The 22,724-nt window shown below is 39.5% G+C and overlaps 1 long non-coding RNA gene across 1 annotated transcript; it reads left to right on the top strand.

Moving 5' to 3' along the window:
* Positions 1–1,478: 1,478 nt before the first annotated feature.
* On the top strand, positions 1,479–6,712 carry LOC132636470 (uncharacterized). The gene is made up of 3 exons (XR_009581284.1): positions 1,479–1,698; positions 2,258–2,305; positions 3,328–6,712. It is a non-coding gene; the product is annotated as an uncharacterized LOC132636470 (long non-coding RNA).
* The last annotated feature ends 16,012 nt before the right edge of the window (positions 6,713–22,724 follow it).

Genomic DNA, 22,724 nt, shown 5'->3' with positions numbered 1-22,724 from the left:
TCCCCACTTCATGAAAGGCTAGGGCGACACCACCGAATGAAACAACTCCCCGGGCTGACGAATCATCGGAGCATGTCTCTGACACCCGTCGCATTTACGGACAAAATTCTTCGAGTCTTCCTCCATCCGGTTCCAGTAATAACCGGCCCTGATAATCTTTCGGACCAGAGCATCGGCACCGGAGTGATTGCCGCAGGTTCCTTCGTGCACCTCTCTCATCACATACGCCGTCTCTCCGAGAGCCAAACACTTGGCCAGGGGTTCGAAGAAAGACCGTCGATACAATTGGCCGTCTACCAAGCAAAAACGCGCAGCTTTGGTCTTTAATGACCGTGATTCCTTTGGGTCATTCGGGAGCTTCCCATCATAGTCGATGTACTTGTTGCGCCATGTTACATCTCGCGTTTACACAAGTTGGAAAGCGTACGAGTTCAATGACATTAGTAACGGAATAAGTTTGATGAATTTTGAAACTGTTATATATGGTCTTGATATGATATTTCAATAACAAAAGTTTTGGAAGCTTATGTATTTCAAAGAAATATTAAAATATTAGTGTATGAGATTATATCCTATGATTTTACTTTTTATATTAAAATAATTGGAGGGGTGGCATATTATCCACGTACCACATGGATTTTGGACATGTATTAGACATCATCATTACCTATTCATTCTTTATAATTAAGAAATTTGGCCAGCAATAATCTTTTTCTGATGAGTTTCTATCTGACTCCATAACATTCCGTATTTTTGGATTAGGAAATTGAATCGTCCAACAGGAGCAAATTTATCCAAGTTGGAGGATTCTATCATATTCAAGGATAAAAATCGAGAGCTCGGTGTACAAAGAGTTTGAGGTCCCGAAATAATTTAGGTCTTAACAAGTGTGACCACGGGGATTGAGAATAATATTTTGTGTGTACCAAAAGAGACTATGGACTAGTGCTAGATGTTATATCTCGTATTTTTGTACGATTGGATTATTCGTAAATAAGTTTAAGGACAAGATTAATCTTGAGATATGAGACGAGGATTTTTAATCCCGATTTATTATTGCTCGGCTTACTAATTAATTGCAAATAGTGTGGGAACATTAGCAAAGCGGGAAATTAACTAACCATGATTAGATTATTAAATGAAGATTAGGGATTAATTAAGATTAATTAAGTGTATTAAATGGACCCCAGTATAACACGACCAAATCTGATTGATCCATGCCATAGTGGGACATGTGTCAGTTGGTGGCTTAAGTAGTAAGCTCTAGATATAATATAAATGAGAATGGTACATAAGAAATTCTTGAAGTGGGTTCTACCTAATTTTTGTCTTATATATATTTGGATAACTTTGGACTAGGGGCAGTCACGTTTTCCTCCTATTTAGCTTAGTTGTCCTACTAGCTAATTACCACTATAGGGATATATAACAATATTAGGCTTACAAAGTGTGCTATATATATATATCTGTAGGGTAGTTTTATATATCTACACGTAAAGATTAAAATACTATAATCTTAGGAAATTGGTAGGGAGTTCATAGATAGCTGCTGCTATGATTTTATGATCGTGGTTTTGTGCAAAACAATTGGATAGATCCCAACACAACAAGTTCGTTGTTTCAACTTAGAGTTCGTTAAATCCGGGATTTATTTAAAGGAAAGCAAAGTGGAAGAAGATTATTTTTTTGCCATATTAGGTAAGAAATATTCTCTCCTCGGTATATTTTTTAGCCAAATTTATTAAGGTAAGGTTTAATATTCTCATACATATTTTAGAAGATGATTAGTCTTTGTATGAATTAATGGATGTGAAAGAGATTGCAAGAGTTGTGTATGTTGATATGGAAGTGGAGTTTGAGCCGTATGGGGCTAATTTAAACTAGCTATGGTAAATTAAGTTTAATTAGTGGTATGGTTGTTGTTATCATGGATTATATGGCAAAAGGATTAGAAAGTTAAAGTTGAAATTTTGTTGATATGAATATGCTGTTGTTTTCGTTGAATTGAATGAATTGAAGATATGATTGTATCCATATGTTGTTGTTGGTATGTCTGTGTCAACAGGAGAGCAATTGAAAATTTGGGATAGGCGAATGTATAGGGGAAGTGCTGCCGGATTTTCGCTAGATTTTTAGATAATAGAAAACCCTAAACGAGGATATATAAACTAAAATGTAGGTTCAATAAGAAATGGGTTATAGAATTGTGGACTAGAAAATATAGTTACTAACGATAACGTTACTTTTATATAAATAGGCTAAAAGGGCGACGAGGCGAAAAGGATTCATGAATAGTCACTGACAGGTATGTAAAGCCTACCTTTCTTTCTTTTGGCATGACCTTTATGAAACGAACAAATAACACATATGCATGCTTTTAAAGAAAATCCTATTCTTAAGGCCACTAGGATGGCCAATATCTTTGACTTCCATAAGCCATTCCATATGGTTTGATACGTACTTATGATGTCCGAAGTTCTATTCGATATGTTTCCGAATGTTGTTCGAAAAATATTTGATATGGCTAAAGTCTTGGATATATATTCTGATACGTACATATGACTCTAAAGGCTCCATTCGATTTGATCCATAAGGATATTTGAAAGTTCCCTAATATGATTGTTACTTGAATTTCCAAAAAGAGCTTCTGAAACATTTTTAGAACGTTCTGTACTTTAAAAGTTCGTAACTTTCGTATACTAATTCCGATTGACCCGAAACTGATTTCTGAGCCTTCGGATGTCGTAAATATATTTGTCCATCGAGTTTTGGAATTTATTTAATTATATGCATTTAGTTTCTCACTACTCCACTCGTGGATGTCTCAATGCTGCTTTCACTGAGCCCGGGCCAGGATATGTTATCACGCGTATTCCACTGCATTGTTCGCCGTGCCTCGATGTGAGGGGGCAGGTATACATGTACATGGGTTGTGGAGTATGCTGTTCCATGTACACACATTCTGATATATGATAATATGATATGATATGGCCATCGAATATGTTTGATATGTGCACATTCTGATATGATATGATATGTTACGGAGCTATTCCCTTCTCTGGAGTATGCTGTGTTGTGGCGCCAGTGACGGGGTGGCGACCACATTCTGTTCACCGAGTCCCATAATGGGGGCCGGATATGGCATATGCTCTGACATGTATTATCTCTGTTCTGTGAGTAAGCATTTTGACATTCCGGTTACTGTACTTATATTTTGTACCCTCTGTTCAGATTATGATTCTGTTTATTGTACTTTATGCTTTACATACTCGGTACATATTCCGTACTGACCCCCTTTCTTCGGGGGCTGCGTTTCATGCCACGCAGGTACAGACGACTGATTTACCGATCCGCCCGCTTAGGATTCTATTCTGCTGTCTTGGAGTGCTCGGTTGTCCGGAGCCTGCGTCTTGGTACAGTCTTTTGCCATTGTACATATGTATGTGGTGTCACACCCCTTTTTAACCGGGTCGAAATAGGAGTATGACATATTGATGATTCCTGTTTATTTTTATTTAAGGAGTCGCCACCTAATTAATTTTTAAGGTGAATTAGGACACCTAGAGGTTAACTAAGGCAAAGTTAAAACTGAACCTCAATTAATAGTCTGCTTAACCAGTGTGATTCTAGGTAAGGGCTCTATATTATCCTAAAGGGAAGAGATTAGGCACCCTTTAGGATCCGTTAACTTACGGTTATCCGACCAAACTTAGGTTAATTAATGAAGGTGAGAATTTGTATAAAAGAGGACTTTGAATGCCATTTTAAATAAAACTTGTAAATCTTCACTAAGGCTTTAAATAAAATGCGATTTAGCAATAAAACTTATAAAAAGATAGTTTGCATAAAAGAAGATTTTTAAAATAAAACTTAAAAGGTTACTAAAACCTTATATGAAGGTATAGTAAATGCCATTCAAGATAAAACTTGTAGGAAATATGATAATTTACCTATAAATAATAATTTTTGAGAAGAGATTTAGCAATTTTGATCTTTGGATAAATTATGTATATGAATATAGCAATGTAGAAAACTCTAGGCTTATGAATAGAATTCAAGAGGAAGTAAGTTTTATTTTTCCTTTTTATTATTTCTCATTATCTATGCTTAGCTAAAATATGCACGATTGATTCAAACTTGAAGAGTTATTTATAAAATATACTTGAGTTTATACCTGCATATTAATGACGTTTCGAAGTGTTTAGGATAAAAATGAAATATGAGTCTCTTAACTCAAAATATAGTCATGCTATTTTTGCAAATCAATTATTCCAAATAAAATAATATTAGACGTTATAAATAATTTTAACATAAAAAAGAAGAGAATAAACTTATGGAATTGATTGTTAGTCTTTCTTAAACTAACTACCCGTTGCTAAAACTAAACCTACTAATTCATTGGGATTTATCTAAACTGAGAAAAACAAAAACAAACAAGAAGGTTAGTTGCATAATACAAGTGAAATGCACAAAATGAATAGAAGAGTAGATAATTTAAATGGGCTCAGCCCATTTTTTTTTTAAAAAGAAGTGCTGCAATCGGGGCTGCTGTTGGGTTTTGGCCCAATAATAATTTATATGCTGCTGCGGACGTTGCTGGACATGGAAGATGACCCAAGGAGCTTATGTTGGGCTTTTAGCCCAACGCCAAATGCGGAAGAAGACGAGTCCGAAGGACTCGCATGCGATGGTCATGCATAAAAACGAAAGGAAAAGGATTAGAAACAATTCTCAACAAGGAAAGAGAAGTCTATATAACCCTAATTATTAAAAGCTAGATAAAAGAATCAAATGTAAAAAATAACATATAAGGCAAAAATAATTTAGAAAAGAATCAAATGTAAAAAATAACATATAAGGCAAAAATAATTTAGCATATTAATTGCACCCGAATTTGAGTATAGCAGCCCCACTCTCTTTTTACGCAAGTTTTAGGTGTTCAAATCAGTTTAATATTAAAGCGTAGCAGCGACATATTTTCAGCGAAGCAACAATAGCCCATCCAATACCATCCTTGACAAGGTAGTGACTTGGTCATAAATGGACAGTATGTATTTTTTTTTTTCAAACTTGAAGTGCCTCGAATCAGCAAACATTACAATATCAGTAGTAGCAACAGATAGCTATAGCATGTAGCAACAGGATGACAATATTTCAGGGATGTAGTAGATCATCGACAAATAATGCAGTAACTATTCGCCGTGAAGTACTCATGAATGCAACTCATTTAACCCTTTAAGGTGCAGCAATAGTTCATCAGATAGCAGCTCAAATGCAACGTCTATTTGCCACATATCGTAGCAGCACTTCAGCTCAAAATGAAGCACCTGCTTGCCTTGAAATGCCTCAGCAATTCGGCTCAGGGTGCGGCATTTGCTTTCTTCGAAGTGCAGCTACAACTTAGCTTAAGATGCAACAACTATTTAACATTAATTTTGCAACAACACAAAGCCAAAACCAGCAATTATTTGCCTTCACGATTGTCGCAAAATGCCACATATTTCAGCTCAAAACTGTAGTAACATTTCAGTCAAGATACCTTCAGTGAAACACTCCAAAAAGAGGTGTAAATGACCAAGATTTCAGCAGCTGTTTACAGCGAACCTAACAGCCAAGTAGCAGCTCAAAAGTGCAGCCATTTGGATTCAAAGATGGCATCTTTCAGTCTCAAAATGCAGCATTTAACTTAGTCGCATAACTCAACTCAAATTAATTAATATTTAGGCCAACAATCTGCCCTTGAAGGGCAGCGGTAAATGGAAAGAAAGCAGTGACAAAATGGCCAAAAAAATTGCAGCAAAGTCTTGGCCAAAATAAATCCGTAGAATGGCCAAAGCAGCAACCCAAAAAGAAAGTTCAACCTCAAAAATCATTTCAACAAACAAGCTACACTTAATCCGATCTTGAGCCCTTAAAAGATCATTTTTTTTTTGTATGCCACTTCTTTTAGCAACCAAACCCAGATTAATCTAAAGATACTAGTTAACACATAAGCATAAGTACAATACTATGGCATACATATATGGCCTCAACCCATTTTTCTTACATAAATTTAAATGACACAAGTTTGTAGGAAACTTGCTTAATCACACCAGTTGAGTCAACAGCGCTATCATATTTATCTAAGACTGTTTAGGCTATAAATGGTATCTAAGTCATGATTATTCAAGTGCATTAGCATACTTAGTTTGTTCGATCCAAATCACAACATTATATCAATTAGCATATTTAGACTTATAGACTAACATCAGGAAAGTGTAAAAATGCATCACTGATTAATACCATATGCAAGACGTACTTTATCCTGAAATAAATTATTGAAGAATCACGGCAAAATATGAACAGTTCAAACAACATATAGGAACAAAATAATACTTTAGACTATCATTGATGTACCACATACCGCAAAAGAAACTAAATAAGTGCACAGGCATTGGTGGATCATTTGATTATGAGGTATTTTGTATGCTTAACTTCAGATTGGCATAAAGGAATGGATATAGAATGCTTTGTCAAGAGACTAATGCATATTTTCTTTATATAAAGCAACTCAAGGCACTTTCTATACCAGATTGGGTGAACGCAAGCTTTAGTAATCGTACTGGAGTTTTAAATACTACTTCAGATCCATTTTATATGTAAAGGCTTCATGCAACTGATTGAAACCTTTTCAACCTGTTTGTCAGATCTAAACCCCTCACGAACCCCTTAAAGAAAGAATTTCCTGGCGAGTAGATTTTGAGCATGCTTCTACTCGAATGACTAAATCATCTAGCATACAAAATGATGAAATTATAACACATAAGGCATCCAAAGCTGACAAACTGATTGGACCTACTCATAATCCAACATCAGAGTCAAATAACAACAGTTACGCACATATACTGACTTAGGTTTAAACTGCTAAGCATATGAACAATCCGAGATTTAATCATGCTTGAATCATACGAAAATGCATGATTAAGCAGAACCCAAGAATACTCAAGCAAAATACTAACTAGTATTTAATAGACATCTAGATTAACAGCACTCCGACTGAACTGGTCTATAAACATATCACTGATTAATACAACATATCAAATCCTGCTTAATCAAATGATGACTGCTCATGGAACCAAACCATTCTAAACATTATAGATGTTAAACTTCACGCATAAATCATGTAGAGCCGTAAATTAAACTGACATAGAACAGATAAACCTAAAATGCAAAACGTAAACAAAAGAGGATTACCTTCTTCGGGTGCAGCGAAGTGGGTGCGGGGTTTCCAATCAACCTCGAAGACTACCAAATCCGAGCTTGCGAGGTTCGGATTTACAACAACAACAGAGCAGACGAAAAAATATATATATTTTAGTATTTCGACTCGATATTTTGAATTATCACAAACACTGAAAACTAATATTTGAGGGAATTTTAGGTGGCTCAAGAACTTGTATTTTCAAGAGAGATTTTCGATTCAGAAGCTTCAATTCTTGAGGGAGTTTTCTGAACTGTGATTCTTATGGGGGGGGGGGGGGGGTTTCTTGCGATTCTAGAACTCAATTCTTTGGGGGTTTTCTTGACTTTAAGGTTTCAATTCTTGGGAAAACCTTGAGGGGTTTTTGCTTTTCCGAATCCTCCATTTCTTGAGGTAATTTTATGAACCAAAAAAAAAAACTCCCCTAACATGGATGATGAAACCAATACTTATAGACTAATTTTGGGTCTTGAGTTTGAGAGGAGCGGGGAGAGACAAGATTAAGTGGGGAACAGAGAGAAGTGGGAGTGGGGGTAGGCGGCGGTGGTGGGGAACAGGAACTAGTGGGAGGGAGCGGAGAAGAGGGAGAGGGGAAGTGGAGAGGGGAGCGGGAAAGGGGAGAGACGAAGAAGGGGAGCGGCGGAAAAAATGAAAGGGGGTTAGGGATTTAGGGTTAAGGAAAATAGGGGATGGGCTGGACCGGGTCGGGTCGGGTAGTGTTTAGGTAATGGGCTGGTCCATTTTAAAATATTGGGCTGGTATTTAAATGTGGCTTGGGCATTAAGATGAATTAAAATGTGGGCTGATTTTATGAATTGGTCCGAAAATAGTATGGGTTGATTGGGTTACTACATTTAAATAAAAGACCTATTTAAATAACTTGTGTTAAAATATTACTTAATATAAAATATGCAATTATTAGTGCTCAGATAAAAAATGGCGTTGTAATAGCCGTGTAATAATATTTCGAAAATCCACAGTAAATAAACACTATTATTTAATTATGTAAAGATAAATGCGATGCGTGTGCGTAAGCTGGTAAAATGCCGAAATGATAAAAATTGTGAATAATAATAATAATAATAATAATAATGGCTAGTAACTGTAATGGAATAATGAAACGCCGGCATTGATAAGAGGCTAATAATTATAGTAAAAATATAAATATATATTTTTTAATTTTCCAAAAAATATTAGAAGCGTAAATAGGTATTTCGGAGGAGAGGCGGGACAAAATTGGGTGTCAACATGTGGTTCAGGGGTATGACGGGGCCCTGTCCCGTCTTGTGATTCTGTTGCTATCTGTAGAGGTCTGTAGACATACATGTGGGTTGTGTATATGTTTTGGGTTGATATGATCTGTGATAGCCTTATCGGCTTCCACGCGCTAAATCTGCTTATCTGTGATAATTAGTAACGCTAATCGACTCTTACATATATATATATATATATATATATATATATATATATATATATATATATATATATATATATATATTCTGCTAATATGCTGGTTTGGGTTATTGGGTACGTTCGAGTGTCCAACACGGACACTAGTCGCGGCCTACGGGGTTGGGTCGTGACACGCCAATCCCAAGTTAAACCCATTGTGTTTATTTCGGCGTGTCCGTTTTCATCGCCGTTTTTAACAAGTGCACCATTGTCTCGGGGTTGATTTCCTCCCCTTCGACCGAGGATCCCAAATTTGCTAATGCATCGGCTTCGCTGTTCTGCTCCCTCGGTATGTGTTGTATGGTCCATTCTTTAAATCGATGTAGTATCACTTGGATTTTTTCAAGATACCTCTACATCCGTTCGTCCTTGACCTCGAAGACGCCGTTCACCTGGTTTACGACCAAAAGTGAATCGCACTTTGCCTCGATTATTTCGGCCCCCATAACTCGGGCCAGTTCCAAACCTGCAATCATAGCCTCATACTCGGCTTCATTGTTAGTCAATTTAGCAGTTCTAATGGACTGTCGAACGGCATCCCCGACCGGGGTTCTAAGGACGATTCCCAGCCCAGAACCTTTGAGGTTCGAGGCCCTGTCCGTATGTAGCGACCAAATACCCGAGGCTTTCCCCGAGGTCAGCAGAAGTTCTTTCTCGACCTCGGGGACCATAGCCGGGGTGAAGTCTGCCATGAAGTCTGCCATGATCTGGGACTTGATGGCCGTTCGAGATTTGTACTCGATATCGTACCCGCTAATTTCTACAACCCATTTAGTTAGTCTACCCGATAATTTCGGTTTATGCATGATGTTTTTTAGGGGGTAAGTACTTATTACACATATCGGATAGCATTGAAAGTAGGGCTTGAGCTTTCTAAAAGCGCTTACCAATGCCAATGCCAATTTTTCCAAGTGGGGATAACAGGTCTCCGCATCCCCCAAAGTTCTATTCGCGTAATAGATAGGGAATTGTGTACCTGATTCTTCTCGGACCAAAACGCCACTTACCGCTACTTCAGAGACAGCAAGGTAGAGAAAATGCCGCTCGTCCGTTTTTGGCCTGTGCAGCAGCGGTGGGCTGGACAGGTATCTTTTTAATTCTTGTAAAGCCTTTTGACACACCGATGTCCAAATGAAATCGTTCTTCTTCCTCAGTAAGGAGAAGAAGCGGTGTCTCTTGTCCGAGGACCTTGATATGAAACGACTTAGCGCCGCTATCCTTACGGTGAGCCTCTGCACTCCTTTGACGTTGTTCACTACTTCGATATCATCGATGGCCTTGATTTTGTCCGGGTTGATTTCGATACCCCGGTTCGACACCATGAAGCCCAAAAATTACCGGACCGGACGCCGAAGGCGCATTTTTTCGGGTTAAGCTTCATATTATACTTGCGGAGCACATTGAAGGTTTCCTGCAAATGCTTTAAATGGTCCTCTGTTTCCAGGGACTTAACAACCATGTCGTCAATATAAACTTCTATTTTTTTTCCTATTTGCTCTTCGAACATCCCATTAACTAGGCGTTGGTACGTTGCACCGGCATTTTTTAGGCCAAAAGGCATGACATTATAACAGTAAGTCCCGTACCGGGTAATGAAGGATGTTTTCTCTTGATCCTCCGGGTGCATCCGAATTTGGTTATACCCGGAGTAAGCATCGAGAAAACTTAACATCTCATGCCCGACCGTCGCATCGATCATTCTATCGATGTGAGGCAACGAAAACGAATCCTTCGGGCAAGCTTTATTTAAATCTTTGTAATCAACACACATTCGAAATTTGTTACCCTTTTTGGGCACCAGTACCACGTTAGCTAGCAAATCCGGGTACTTTACCTCCCGGATAGAACCTATTTTTAAAAGCTTTGTTACCTCATCTTTTACGAAGGAGTGCTTTGCTTCCGCCATGGGCCTTCTCTTCTGCTTCACCGGGGGAAACTTTCCGTCCAAGCTAAGCTTGTGAGTCGCCACTTCTGGTGATATACCTGTCATATCTATATGGGACCATGCGAAACAATATGCGTTAACTCGAAGGAATTCAATTAACTTATTCCTGAGCTCCGGGGTTAGCCCCGTGTCCAGGTATACCTTTCTGTCCGGTAGGTACTCGAACAAGATGATCTGCTCCAACTCCTCTACGGTCGACTTGGTTGCATCCGAGTCATCCGGCATGACGAATGATCTGGGTATATCGAAATCATCCCCTTCATACGCCGGATCCGACCCGGTGTGCTTTGATTGCTATTTGGTGTCCTCTCCTCCGGTTAGATCTTCTTCCTTCTGAACCAATTCTTTGGGTCGAGGTGTCGCTTCCTCAACTGCGAACATCTCCCTTGCAGCGGGTTGTTCACCTCGGATGGTTTTTATCCCTTCCGGGGTGGGGAACTTCAGCAGCTGATGCAGTGTTGAGGGCACGACCCTCATGCTATGTATCCAGGGTCTACCCAGCAATGCATTATACTTCATATCCCCTTCAATTACATAAAACACGGTTTGCTGGATAGTGCCATCGATGTTCACAGGCAATGAGATCTCCCTTTTTGTGGTTTCGCTCGCCATGTTGAACCCGCTGAGCACCCGGGCTACCGGTACGATCTGATCGAGCAGCCCTAGCTGTTCGACCACTCTCCACCGGCTGATGTTGGCCGAGCTACCTGGGTCAATCAAAATACGTTTAATCTTAGTTTTAAAGATAAGTACAGAAATTACCAATGCATCATTGTGTGGTTGAATGATGCCCTCTGCGTCCTCATTGCTGAAAGAGATAGAACCCTCGGGTGAATGATCCCGGCTGCGCTTTTTGCAAACAACAGAAACCTTGGCCCGTTTCATCACCGGCCCCCGAGGGGCATCGATACCCCCAACTATCATGTTGATTACATGCTGGGGTTCTACTGGCTCGGCCCTTCGATGAGCTTCCCTTTCCTTGTAGTGGCTTTTGGCTCGTTCACTCAGCAGTTCTCGGAGATGACCATTCTCCAGTAACCGGGCTACCTCCTCTCTCAACTGGCGATAATCCTCGGTTCTGTGACCATGGGTTCCATGGTATTCACACACCATGCTCGGGTCCCGTTGGCCCAGATTCGACCTTAGAGGTCTCGGCCATCTTACATCCGGGACACGACCGATGGCCGAGATGAGACCCGAGGTACTGACGTTGAAGTTGTACTCCGATATCTTTGGTGAGTCCTTGTTGCCGGCAGAGCTTCCGGCATCGCTCCTGAATAAGAGACCCCGGCTGTTCGATGGGCGCTCGACCCGTTTACTACCCCGACCGGAGAAACGGCTTGGGCTCACCCTTGATTTTTCCAACCTAAAACTTTGCTTCTCCGAATGGGAGTATGGCCGATACCTTTCCTTCGACGATTCGGCCTTTGTTTCGTAACCCTTCCTTGGTCTCTCAAAACTTTTATTCACATTTATTGGCCCCGGGGGGAGCTCGAATTGATCATCCTCCACCCGAATCTTCGACTCGTATCGGTTATGGACATCAGCCCATGTCACAGCCTCGTATTCCAGCAAGCTCTCTTTTAATTTGAACGAAGTTGTTGAACTCTGAACATTGAGTCCCTTTGTAAAAGCTTGTGCAGCCCATTCTTCTGGAACCGGGGGGAGTTCCATCCGTTCCCTTTGGAATCGGTTGATGAATTCACGCAGTAACTCGTCGTCTCTTTGGGTTATACGAAAAATGTCGGCCTTACGGGCCTGCACCTTTTTGGCACCGGCGTGAACTTTGATGAAGGCATCGGCGAGCATTTTGAAAGAGGTGATCGAATGTTCGGGTACATGGTCGTACCATGTCAATGCTCCTTTTGACAAAGTTTTCCCGAATTTTTTCAGCAACAACGATTCAATTTTGTCCTCCTCCATATCATTGCCTTTTATGGCGCATGTGTATGAGGTCACGTGTTCGTGTGGGTTCGTTGTGCCGTCATATTTCTGTTCCTGCAACATTTCAAAGATTAAACGTAAGTCAATATTGTCATTAGGTGCACCCGGTTCCGGGACAAAGTAACAGAATTGTGAGTATTTAGAGGATCAGTGGCCGGTAAGGTGGCGTTCTCCTGGTCCATGGTGTTTTGACGGTTGAGGCCCTCCCTCGAATTAACGGGGTTAGGGTCATCATGGTTCGGCAATCCTCGTCGCCCGCTGCCTTCGTTTTTAGCCACGATCTCGTTGTTGTTGACGTGACCGGATAGCCCACTGTCGGCCATTTAGTCCGTTTTTTCAGAGACGAACAGAAGGTGTTTTTTGATTTAGATGGGTAAGGTAGAGATCAAGATAAAAGACCACTATTATCCTAGCCTCACGGTGGGCGCCAAACTGTTTACCCCGATTTTGGATAACCAATTAAAATTGTAAGTGAGGTATAGGATATGTGGTTATATCTTGACCTTATTCAATAGAGGAAAGAAATATATGAATATGGTATAAATGAGCAATTGATGATCGATGGTTTGCTATAGACTCGTGTATCTACTAATACATAAACGTTATTTGATTTAGGAAACGTAAGAAATAAGCACAATAAATATAGATCGAATCTAATATATTGAGAGGGAGATTTGTGTATTTTGCTATTACAAGAGTTCTTGGTAATGTAGAAGCCAACCCCCTAAGAGGAGGACAATGCCTCTTATTTATAGTAGTGCCCCATGGGCTTCGCACAACATGAATAATAAAATAATGATGAAAAAGCTCTGAGTTGGGTTAGGTAGACCGTACGGTCTGACACCCGTACGATTGGCAGTTGAACATAGCAGGACGTCATCGACGCGTGGCAGCCGTACAACGGATCTCCCGGACCACTGGCCATGACCAAACGGACATACGGCCTCGAACAACCGGTCATGAAAGAATTCGGACCAAATGATGCCCCTCCTTTGCTCCGGTCCAAGCGTTTCCCCGGTTCAGAACGGGAGCCTTCATGCACGTTCTTGTCCCTTTCTTCCCTCGGCCTTTGGTCCCACCGGTTTAATAGTACCCAGTTTTTACCGTATACAGAGAGATATTGCGATATTATAACTGGATTGCTTCACCTATAAGACATGATGATTAGCCCGTGAACTAATTCTCCACCTAAACCCTATTCTATTTGGGCAATTTGCACGATTGCCCTTATTAGGGGTGGTCTTTAATTTTTGCCCCTCAAATTGCTGGTCTTACTTTTTGCCCTTCGCTTAAAAAGGTGGCCGAAAATACCCCGAGGTTTTGGGTTCGAACCACCGCTCAGTAAAAAAAAAAATGTTGGGCTTCAAGAAATTTCTATCGAAATATCTCTAGCAGAAGAGAAGAAGCCCCAATCCGAGCAAAAACTAGGTCTGTTCCGGGAGAATTTGCTTCCGCTCGATCCTAAGGCCGTTTAAAATATGATGCAGGAGGGGGGGGTGGTGGTGGTGTGGGTGTGGGTTCTTGATTATTCAGGCGGCCTAAAATATTTATAGTGCGGTACCCATGTACAAATTTCGCCACTTTTTTTGTTTTTGTTTTGGTAAATAAAGATAGTAATATATTAATAGAACTTAATATGCATCAATACAAGGAAGTGGCAGAGCAAATGTTTTGCTATAGTAATAAATTTTGCCACTTAAAACTTCCATTATAGCAATTATGTACCTTGTAAATTCACATTCTGAATATCTTACTGGTATACAAAATATAAATTGTATATTCCCTATTTGTACAAAGTATATAATTATGTAACTACATATTGTATAGTATGAAGATATACAACTTGTTGAATCAAATTGTCATATATCATTAGTGGTCGTTTGGTTCAGAGACAAGTTAGGCAGAAATTAGTTATGTAGGACCGTAATTTAGGAAAGTTATGAAAATAATAATTCTTGTTTAATGTTTAGTTATGCATTAACATTATAAATGTAATATAAAATTAAAATATGTGGTTTACTTATTCAACCAATTAATAAAACTGCTTAAACTCGAATTTAAATGTTTTTTATGAGGGTTTGCATTATTCAGAATGGTGTACATGGATCGGGTTGGTTCGGGTTTTTCAAATACTAAATCAATTGTGTCGGATTTTTAAATCTATAAACCAAACCAACCGAATATAAGTAGGGTTCTTCAACCACAGATTTCCGTGGGATTTTCGGGTTTTTTTACGGAAAGATCTTCGTACAAAATATATACGTAACTTTTACTTCAAATATTTCTTTAGTCCTAATAAGATATAACTATCTAATTAAAGTATTTCTTACGAAAATAACACAAATGTGAGATGAGTGATGACATTATAATTAAATATTCAACAAAAAAGATAATAAAATCCTATAAAATTTCTCTAAAAAATAACGCTTTAAGAAAACCACGCAATATCCGACCCGCCTACGTTGGGCATCTCACTCAACCACCACCACCGATGGCTCCGACTATCTCCACCGGCAACTGCTGGGAGTAATTCACGACAATCCCATCCCCCACAGCAAACAACACCAATCCACGATCATCACACCAGAAATTAACCAAAGCAAAGAGACATACGCCCAAGCAATGCACATCGCAAAAAACACAGAAATAATTCACAAAACCATCAAACTCGACTATAGACCATATGTAATTAACAATGGATTATCAGTGGTTTCATTTACCACGGAGGAAGAGAAACTACTAGCACACAATTGCCGGCTGACCTTGGTTGGTAAATTCTCAAGGAATAAACCCCAAATTGATACGATCTGCAAAGAAATTAAAAGATGATTCCCAATGAAAGGGGAAGTAAAGATAGGGTTATTCGATTCAAGACACGTCTTTCTTGATTTCACCGATGAAGAAGATTTCAAGAATCTATACTACAGAAGATATATTCCATTCGGCATGGATGTGGTGATGTGACCACAAAGATATACAAAATATTTCACCCCATCGGAAGAAACAACCCTAGCACCAGTATGGGTAATCTTTCCAGGCGTTAAATGACATTATTTTGACTAGGAAGCAATCTTCAGACTTATAACACCATTCATTAGCACCGAGTAAGGCCACTGATTAAAAAACCAGGCCAAGCGTTGTTATACCCCGTACATTTATACGACAAATTACCCGCAAGCAAATCGACTCAAGTTAAAGACGGGATCATTTTCGGGCACGAAGTAGAAATCTTTAATTTCCGGTTTCTATTAGAACATGAATTGCTTATAAATTTTACTTAGTGTATAAATATTAATGGATATTAGGGATTAATTAGCCATGATTAGATTATTAAGTGGGGATTAAAAATTAATTATTCACGAATTAGGCACTAGTGGTCGTGTGGGCCCCACCAAGACATGTGGCCAAATTTGATGGGCTCAAGCCATGAGTGGGACATGTGTCCAACTAGTAGGCATGATATTTAAGTCAAATTGATGACTAAGGAACTCATTTATCATCTTTCAAACTTGAGAAAACTTAGAGTTAGAGAGAGGGGCTCTCAAGCTTAGAGAGAGAGAGAAGTTCCCGGAGCCACTATTCACGGCGGCGCCACTGTTCACGGCGCCACTATTCATGGTGGCGCACTGTTCACGCGCACTGTTCATGCCGCCACTGTTCACGCGCCACTGTTCACGGCCAAGAGGAGAAAAATCCAACCCCATTTCTAGCCTTCCCAAAAAGTAATTCCTTGGTGTTAACCCACTATTTGGAGGTCCCTAAGTAGCGTGGAAGCATTATTGGAGCAATCAAACCATCCATTTTTGTAAATCGCAAACCCTAACTTTCTTGTGGAGTAAAGAACAAAGGTAAGAATTTCTATTGTTTTATGGGCTATAAATGTTTTATGCATATTGTGGTATGTTAATATGGATGAAATTGGTGAAATATTGTATGTTGGAAGTGGGTTGTGTGCTTGGGGAGCTAGCCGTGTAAATGGGTGTGTGATTGGGGTTGGGTCGTGACAGAAGTGGTATCAGAGCGGTTTGTCCTCGGAATGTCTACAGGCCATGTCTAGTAGAGTCTTGTTTATCGGTGTGTTGTGCACCACATCTATAAACAGGAGGCTACAGGACATTTAGGATGTTACCTTTCTTTCATATCTTAGATCGTGCGATAGAGCCCAGTCACAGGAAATGAAATTCCTTACACTAACCCTTGGTTTCAGCGGTAGAATGGCATCGACAGAAAAAAGTGACTAATATTATTGGAAGTTACAAAGTACGCAGGTAAGCAACGGTACGAAGAATGTATGTCGGGTAAGGTATTTGAAGTACGATTGAAATGTAAGGTTAAAGATTGAAAGGGAAGGTAAACAGGAAAGTGTAACAGGTGCAGTTTGGATTAGACATACGAGGTAAGTCCATCATTTTCATACTGTTGTTAATATTGGGAGCCCTGTGTGGCTATGACACGATATGATATATGCATATATATGTTGGCCCTGTGAGGCATTGTTGGTATTTCCTGCGTGCAGGTTTTGGAATAGTAAGAAATACAAAGGAACCTCTGCCCAAATTTTCCCGGGAATAAGAAAAAAAAAATGAAATATAGGTTCATAATGTGCCTTGAAAGTTGATACCGATAGGGAAAGATCAATCAGAAAAGGTGAAGGGTTAGGTACGCCTAGTCCGCAGGATGTAATATGAATACCATAAGGATTGTTATAGAAGTGAGTGAAGCCTAGCAAGGAAGTAACTAGAAGATATGATGTGATTAGTGTGAAACAGGAAAACAAATATAAAATAAGAAAGACTTACAAAGTTCTATAGGGAAAATTTAGGATAAAGGTCAAGTGGTAACGAAAGTGAAAGCGAACACAGGAAGAGGAGAAGTTAATTGAAAGAAGAAGGAGTCAAGTTAAGACTAAGCGCACAAGGAAGAAAGTAAGATTTCAACGGAAGAGCTCGCAATACAACTGACAACGGACAGCGAAGTAAGAGGAGAGTGAAGGCAATGACGTGGAATTATTACCTCGGGAAGCAACAGAAAGAGGAAATACTACAGGAATGACTACGTAAGGACCTGGAGTGCGTTATAATGGATTAAAGCAAGTCGACAAACAGAAGAGGTATGTGAAGGACATAATTAACTAAGAGAACACTTGAGAAAGTATTGAGAATTCAGAATCAGTTCAACATTCGAGGACGAATGTTCTAAAGGGGGGAAGGATGTTATACCCCGTACATTTATACGACAAATTACCCGCAAGCAAATCGACTCAAGTTAAAGACGGGATCATTTTCGGGCACGAAGTAGAAATCTTTAATTTCCGGTTTCTATTAGAACATGAATTGCTTATAAATTTTACTTAGTGTATAAATATTAATGGATATTAGGGATTAATTAACCATGATTAGATTATTAAGTGGGGATTAAAAATTAATTATTCACGAATTAGGCACTAGTGGTCGTGTGGGCCCCACCAAGACATGTGGCCAAATTTGATGGGCTCAAGCCATGAGTGGGACATGTGTCCAACTAGTAGGCATGATATTTAAGTCAAATTGATGACTAAGGAACTCATTTATCATCTTTCAAACTTGAGAAAACTTAGAGTTAGAGAGAGGGGCTCTCAAGCTTAGAGAGAGAGAGAAGTTCCCGGAGCCACTATTCACGGCGGCGCCACTGTTCACGGCGCCACTATTCATGGTGGCGCACTGTTCATGCCGCCACTGTTCACGCGCCACTGTTCACGGCCAAGAGGAGAAAAATCCAACCCCATTTCTAGCCTTCCCAAAAAGTAATTCCTTGGTGTTAACCCACTATTTGGAGGTCCCTAAGTAGCGTGGAAGCATTATTGGAGCAATCAAACCATCCATTTTTGTAAATCGCAAACCCTAACTTTCTTGTGGAGTAAAGAACAAAGGTAAGAATTTCTATTGTTTTATGGGCTATAAATGTTTTATGCATATTGTGGTATGTTAATATGGATGAAATTGGTGAAATATTGTATGTTGGAAGTGGGTTGTGTGCTTGGGGAGCTAGCCGTGTAAATGGGTGTGTGATTGGGTTAATGAATAAAATTTTTGTAGCATGTTTGATTGTTGTAGAGTGGAGAAGAGAATAAAAATCATCAGTATATGTGTATGTGTGTAGTGTGGCCGTGTATAGCCCCAATGTTTGGCAAAGGATGAATCAATATCGCTTAGTGTTTTAGTTGTCGTCGTTATGAATTCTAGTTTGGAAATGAGAGTTTAATGTCCCAAATTAATATGGTGAATGTTGCGGACTGATTTGGAGAATTTTGTGAAATTAATGCAATCTTTATATTTATGAGAATTATATCGATATAGTGTGGATTGTTGATACAAATCATGACTTAAAAATGAGGAATGTGGTAAAGGGGCTGCTCTCGGTTTTTGGGGCTGTTTTCGGCCCAATTTGGAGAAATTGTTGGATCGTTGGAAATATTATGTGAATTGCTTAGAATGTTCTTGAATGTTGTTAGTATGGGTTTGGGTTAGTATTTGAATGTATAGGCGTTGATGTTGGCTTGAAGGTAAGCCGTTGAATTGAATATTTGGAAAGTTGTCGAATGATGAAAAAGAGAGTATTAATGTAATATTGTCTTTCGGATTGGTTATTGGAGTTGCTAGGTTGGTTATTGTGGTTGTTGTTGTTGATTTTGAGCGAGTTAAATTCTCGGGTTGGCCTATTTACAGGGGAAATGCTGCCGAATTTTCTGTAGAATTTAATGTTAGTTTGGAATGAATGGCTTAAGTGCCTATGTTTAATATTGGATATTCGTTGGCATATTTGTAGACCTTGGGGAGCCCGAGGCGTAGATTGAGATTTACTTTAGATTGGCTATCTTGGAGTGCGTACGAGGTATGTAAAGCGCAACCCTTCTTTCTTTTGGCATGCCTTAGTTTTCAATAGGGTATATCACAAGTCTCGAGGAAATTCCAAATTCGAAATCCGAGTACGTTATGATCCTTATATATATTTCTTGGCATTCTTATGTATGTTGTGATGAAGTATGAACCATTATGTCTTCGAAAGCATTGATTTCCAAACTTTGTACAAAAAAAAGTTGTTTTAAAGAATTCCGTAACTACGAAACGCCGTATCTTCCACATAAAGGCTCGGATTGCTTTGATATGTTCGTAGAAGTTTGTATGGCGTATGATAAGTATGTTTTCCATAGACGGGCCCGGCTCGGGTCAATACCCGTCCGTGGGTCCCGCGACTTTCCTTTATGTAATTCGGACGACTTTTGAAAGAATTTGGTATGATTATCATTTCGAATTTCAAGTATGGTCATTTACTTATATTTGAGTCTATGATAATGATTTTATGCATATGGTTACTCATGACTCTGCTCGTGCGTTCTGTTATATCTTTCGTCGGTTCCCGGACCGGTTCTGTTATCGTGCGCACTTTGATATACTCCGGAGTTATGCTGTGTTTATGGTTCACCGAGCTACTCGCAAAAGAGGGTCGGGTTCCACCTATATTTGGTGTTATGCTGTGTATGGCGTTATGTTGTGATATGTGACGGGGATACGGAGATTTGAAACATTCTGGTGTTATGCTGTGTTATGGCGCCATCGACGGGCGGGCGACCATATTCTTCTGTACCCTACGCATGACTTACATATTTTTGAAAGTAAACAAATTTTGATATGTTGGATTTATACTTATGTTCTGTACTACTATTTCGTTTATGCCTCAGATTTGTTTCTGTATTTTCTGCTTTGCATACTCAGTACATATTTCGTACTGACCCCCTTTCTTCGGGGGGCTGCGTTTCATGCCCGCAGGTACAGACGCACAGTTTGGTGATCTACCCATTTAGGACACCCTCTTCTGCTGTTTGGAGTGCTCTTCTCATTTCAGAGCACACATTTTGGTATATATATTCGTTCGCTATGTATATATGTATTTGTTCAGGGGCACGGCGGGGCCCTGTCCCGCCATATGATTCGGTTTGTCTGTTTAGAGGTCTGTAGACGTATTTGTGGGTGTGTGTGCCTACTTCTGTACGGATGTGTTTGCATGACTCTATTCGTTATGGCAGCCTTGTCGGCTTGCACATGTATATGTTGTTCTGTTGGCCCTGTGTGGCCTTTGTTGGTATTTGCTGTGTACAGGGTTATTTTGGATAGTCCGAAAAACAAAGGAAACTCTCCGAAATTTTCTTTGAAAATCTCATAAATATGAAACACCGCCTTGTCGGCTTCTGTTATATGCCTGGATGGGTTTGATATAATCTGAGGCAGTGTTTGATATTTGTGTCGGTATAAGTTATCTGTTTGCCACTCGGATTTGTGATTGTGTTCGGGTGCCCAATTCGGGCACTAGTCACGGCCCACGGGGTTGGGTCGTGACAAGCGTGGCCAAGGTAAGAGTAGAAATTGACCTGGCAGAGCCTAGGTTAACTGAAATCAAATATATGATGCAGGGCCATGGTATATGGAACTGTAGAAGAAACCAAGCTGATAATGGAAAATCAAAATCAGTACCACAATAGATGAATATCACTCAAGATGTTCGACAAAATGTCAAGAAGATGAGGGAACCGACTCAAAGAAACAACAATGGAACTAGGACCCCAAATCACCAAACAGAAATTAACAACAAAAAACAAGGGACAAATGACGGAAGTACTCCGGATTCTGATAAGATGGACATTATAGAGGACAAGGAAGAATCATTGATTTGGAAAACATATTCAATTATCAAGAGATGGTCACATAAAATATGATAAACAACAGTCCAGGACAAATAATATTCACCAATGAGGATATTGAAGAACTGAGAAAGCAAAGTCAGGAAATGGAAAAGGAAAAGGGGGATCCTGGCAAACTAAATCCAGGCTATACAAGCATACTCCACCAGGTCATACTAGGATGGGACCCCCATACCAAAAGAAGAAGCAGAAAAAGCCAAAAAAAAAAAAAAAACAGAAGAGGGTCCAGTTCAATTTGAACAATGAACAAGAATCCTGGTTACAAACTCAGGAGGAAATAGCTCAGATGAAAGAAAGTAGCATAACAATCACATCCCTAACAATATAAGGAAGAAAAGCCAAAGAAAAACACATAGAGAGTATTAATAGATATGATGCTCTTACTAATGTTTCTCCTATAGATGCAGGTGAAGAAGTTACAAAAGAGACCACAGAAAGGGACTCACTCTCAGAGGACAACACCAATGACCTCATGGAAGACAAAATAGCTATTGATAACCAGGACTACAACAGTGAGAAAAATACAAACTTTGTTCACAGTGACAGTGAGATTGCCCGTGATAAAGGGAAATCTAGCTGTGAGAAGGAAGCTCAACTTTGACAATGAGTCCTTCAAAGAGCTTGCAGACTATAACAATCTATCCCCCAGAGGAACTAGTATCCTCCAAAGGGATAAAATTGGCACCTCAAAGGGGTCCAGAAACACCACTCCCAAAACTAAGTAATGTTTAGATTCCTATGTTGGAATGCAAGGAGCATAAAAACCATGGGTTCTTGTGAGAGGTTGAAAAACCTCAAATCAGAGTATCAGTTCCCCTTTATATGCATTCAAGAACCAAAAAGGAAATCTAAACATATTACTAAGTATATGATGAAATTAGGTTTTCAGCATTCTCATAACAATATCAATAATAAAATTTGGCTGTTTGGGATTTTTCTATTACAGTGCAAGTGATTGACAATTCTCATCAACATATTACCTGTCATGTTTCCTGTAATAATAGCTGCACTAACTTCTACTTGAACTCTGTATGGGCTGAATGCACCATCCCTCTTAGAAAACCTCTATGGGAAGAAATTCTAAGTTTGTCCAACAAAGTGAAGGGGCCATGGGGGGTGATAGGGGATTTTAATGTGATCACCTGCCAGAGGAAAAACATGGTGGTGCACCTTATAACATGCATAAAAGTTTTGACTTCCTAGAATGTCTAACAGACTATGGACTCATTGATGTCGGCTATACAGATGCTCAATATACATGGTGCAACAACTGGGGACACCCTAAAACCATTTGGAAGAGACTGGATAGATTACTATACAATGAAGCATGGATGGATAATTTCAATGGCACAAATTTATCTCATCTGTTAAGGACAAGCTCAGACCATGCACCCCTGCGAGTTACTATA

This window comes from Lycium barbarum, chromosome 1 (assembly GCF_019175385.1).
Source record: "Lycium barbarum isolate Lr01 chromosome 1, ASM1917538v2, whole genome shotgun sequence".
NCBI classification, from domain to species: domain Eukaryota; kingdom Viridiplantae; phylum Streptophyta; class Magnoliopsida; order Solanales; family Solanaceae; genus Lycium; species Lycium barbarum.
This window is presented reverse-complemented; position numbering and strand designations above follow the sequence as displayed.